The sequence below is a fragment of the Lepidothrix coronata genome, unplaced genomic scaffold, assembly GCF_001604755.1.
Source record: "Lepidothrix coronata isolate B3197 unplaced genomic scaffold, Lepidothrix_coronata-1.0 Scaffold6, whole genome shotgun sequence".
Taxonomy (NCBI): Eukaryota; Metazoa; Chordata; class Aves; order Passeriformes; family Pipridae; genus Lepidothrix; species Lepidothrix coronata.
The window spans coordinates 11,310,431-11,314,673 of NW_016690186.1; positions in this window are offsets into that span (position 1 = coordinate 11,310,431).

The following is a 4,243-nucleotide window of genomic DNA, read 5'->3' on the forward strand; positions in this document are numbered from 1 at the left end:
GTTTTGGTTTTGCTTTTGCTTATTTTTTTTTTAAAAAATCAAGCACGGGAAGTATATTTTATGACTTTGAAGAAATATTTTAGCTAATGGTATCTCACAGGGAAGATTCTTCTAACTTTATCATGTAAATACAAAGGCACCATTGCAAAGCATCATTAGCATTCTTGCTAAACTCAAAAAAAATATCAAACAAGCAACCTATAATCAAACAGCAGAGTAAATTAGAAGCTTGCTTCTCTGCAGAGGAAAACTGAAATGTACAGTTGCCTTTGTGCACTGCATTTCCACTACAATCAAATGCAAAGCTACCATTCTTAGTTTTACCATTGGAATGTTCAGCAGTGACTAGATAGGAAAAATGAACTGTGCAATGAAAGAAAATAAAACTTTAACTGCACACTATTTACTAGAAGACTATTAAAAACAGAAATGTAGATAGCTAGCAATGAAAGAGCGTGGGGAACCTACAGAATTGATTCTTGGTGATATAACTGTCCAGTGCACCTCAGTTTCTCCTTTTAGTACATCTATAGATGCAAACACTGTAGAACTGTTTTTTCCCATTGAAAAATTTTTATTATTACAAACCATGTGAGGATGTCTTCCCAAGTGTTCTTTTCCCAGGAGGGTTGCTAATAGTTAATGAAAAATATTAAAATTTACATGGTACTAAAAACTAAACTGGAAAATAAATATACAATAAATGAGAACAATTATACTGAACATTTATTAGCTTGTAAGCATACTAAATCAGAGTTTCTTCATTAATATAGCTCAAGCTGCTATCAGAATGTATTTGAATTTGTGTCTAGCCTTACATAGTCTTTCTGGGAATTTGAACAATAGTAGTAGATTTGAAAGAATGTAACTGAAAGAGAAGTTGTTATCTAATAAATATAGAAACAATGGAAAAGCTATTATGAAAGAGTGTGTAACATAAAAGGAGTACAGTCATGCTATAGTGTATGGCTAGAAAAAAGTTTCCTGGTTCTGAAAAAGAGTTTATTAGTTATTCAGATGCTTAATTTGCTATAACCCTGGTCTACCAAACCCTGAAGCGGCACTAGCATTTGGAAAGTGACCTGAGCAGACTCACTTTATGGCAAGAAATGGAGAGATGGAATTTTTTGGCACATCGAAGTTATTTAAAGGCCAACATACATGCACATTCTCTCACTTTGGTCACAATTAAGAATGTTATCTCCACCCAATCAAGAAAAAAAAAGGCAAGATTGACCTCTTTTCATGTCGTTCTTGGTTTCCAGGGTGTAAAATTCCCTTACCTCTTTTCTCTTGACATACACAACCTTATGATTCTCTGTATAACCCTTTCTGCCTATAAGAGGAGCTGAACTAATGATGGATATCGCACAACAAGCAGATAATTTTGAAGGTGCAGATTTCCCCAGTGTACTGACTACGAACTTTAGTAGTTTAAGCATGTAGGGTATTAACTATAGCATAAAATATGAGACCAGTTAGGATGTGAGTTAGGGGCTAAAAGATGTTCAGGGTAAAGTATTCTGAGAATATATCAGTTTTTAAACATCATCTGACTGTGAATACAATGAATCCATCAACCTATCTTAATCCTGGTTGGCTTGCTTAGTGATTCAAAATAAGTTTTCCAGGTGGTCTTTACCTAGTTAGAGAACAGTGAAGAACTCTCATTTGAAAAAGTTGGGAGTAGATATAATTCATGGCAAAGAATAAAAAATGGAGTTTCCTGGAACACATTACTTAAAATACATTTTGTCAGAGTGTTAACATTTGAAATAGTTGTACTTGTATAGAAATGCTGAATATCCAACTACAGCTAACTTCTTAATACACATCTCCCTTCCTTTTCCTATAGCCTCACCTGTATCCCATCTGGATTGAAATTCCTGAATTTTTATTTATTTTTTTCAGGTGGTAAGAAAGCTCGAAGAAGAGAACTTTCACCATTTACTGATTTCAATATCCACTAACATCCAAAACTCTGCAATATGAGTGCAAACAAAAAAAAAATCAAATATGTTTTCTGGGTTAGGAGACTTTGCAATAATAACAACAACAATAATAATAATAATTTCAATTTGGACAAATTTAAATGAGAATCCTGATAAGGCATCGTTTCATGATGTAAAGGTAATGGGTAGTTTCATACTGAGCCAGCTTTATTCCTGGAGTGGTGAACACCTCCACCGTATTCTGGGAGACACCACAGACACAGAGCTCTGAAAAAACTTATTCTCCCTGGATGAAAAAAAACTCTTCTGCATCCATGCAAAAGAAGATATTGCAGTCAAATGTGGACATTTATGGAAGAGGAAGCATGACAGTAAGCTCATAGGTGGGTTAGCTGTGATACGTCAGCTTTGAAGTCCCTAGTGGTAGTGGCAAGAGGAATTGCCTTCACCTTCTGGTGTGAACATTTATGTGCTAAGTCTGCTTTCCAGCTCTTCTTATAGGAGTTAGGTGAATCAAAATACTTGAGGCAAATCCAAGTTAAGCACTTAAATGATGTGCAAGCTTTAGAGATAACCTTACATTGGTAATGTTACTAACAAATATATAGCTTTCTATAGAAACCATCTCTGACCAGAAGTTTTAATAATAATGGGGGAAGGATATGTTGGATGATATCCTATATAATGGGTATTACTACCAAAATAAAGGTAAAATGAAGAAATTGGTCTTTTTTCAATATTGATCTCATGGGTATAAAATTGACATTATTCACCAAGAGCTGTCTATTTCTTTTTCTATTTAATTTATTTTTCTCAGCAATAATGCATTTCTTTGCTGCTGTGTTATCCTAACTATTTGATATGAAATCTGTTATGGGTTGCTAAGTCTGTAATGCTCTCACACAAGTTCAGGTTGTCAGTTTATTTTTGCTTCAATAGAAGCTAAGAATTTTTCTGCCATAGACTGATAGCAAAATATATAACTTCTATCTGATTTACACTTTTTTTTTTTCCAGCTTCTAGCTGCAAAGAGATTTTAAAATTGAATTATTTATTCATAGGCATTAATTCATAAACAGTATTTGAAATTCTTCAGTATGCTTCCATATATTAGAACAGTAATAATAATTGTATTTCATTTCCATGGGGTTTTCCAGGAGCTGACCTTTACAATATAAGCCAATTAGGCCAGTCGGTGTTCCTCTGCTCTTCTGAGAGAGGTGAAATTAGAAAATGTCTTGTTATAACTTTCTGAAAAAGGTGGAAAGCTGAAGAATTAAGAGTTTGAAGTCCTTTCAGCTGATCTCCGTGGACAAGAGATTTCCACATGATTGAGCTACACATGCAGATTTAAAGATCTAATCTCAGTCCCTCTCTGAAAATTTGTATTTTCTCTCTCAGTTCTTTGCTAGGAAGAAGCTGATCACACACATTGAAGATGAAGCCCCAGTATGTTTCTGAGCTTACTAATACCTATTGTTATTTTCAGGTTTTGAGCCATTTTAAGTGGAAATGTTTCCGCAGGCACTTATGGTCTCTCAACTATCCAGGAGACAAATTCTAGATTTTGAATCTTTGTCCTGTATCACTACATGATCAACATTTAAGAATTTCCCTAGAGATAATTTCAGCTATATGGACACAGAACTGATGTGTTAGCTTTTACTTTCCAGAATTAGTCAGAGGAGAAAAAATGCTTCACTTAGGACTTTTTATAATAACATGCATAAAAAGGTTTTTTTCAACAAGTGTTTTTAATTGTTTGCAGCTAACTGAAACAAAATCAAACAACATAGCAATGCATGCAATCTTGAAACTAATCACTACAGAATTTCCATTTTAAAAGTCAACCCATTTGATTTATTTCACATGCCATATTTTATAAATGGAGAAGAAATTTAATAAATAGAGAAAGAGTAATGGAATTAGGATAGAAGGAATCAAGAGCTAAAGTCCATATGTCTAAAACAGTTTGGGGCATACTGGTTTATATCTACATAAAGAATACTTCCATTCTAAAATGCACTAGTTTAAAAAAAAGGCAGTTTAACTGCAAATAAACTTAATCTAAACCAACTGTGAAAGATAGTCTGGTTTTTTCCTCTTTTATGCTTTATAAATAAGGCAGAGAAATTTTATTTCAAACATATAGACTAATTCGGTAATTTCATTTAACTTTCAGTAATCAGTTTTCACTAAAACAAAGAAGAATTTCTATCCAAATGTTCTATCTAATTTTCTATCTCAGTAGACAGACATGAAAGATTTTTTGTAAAAATTTTATCAAAACC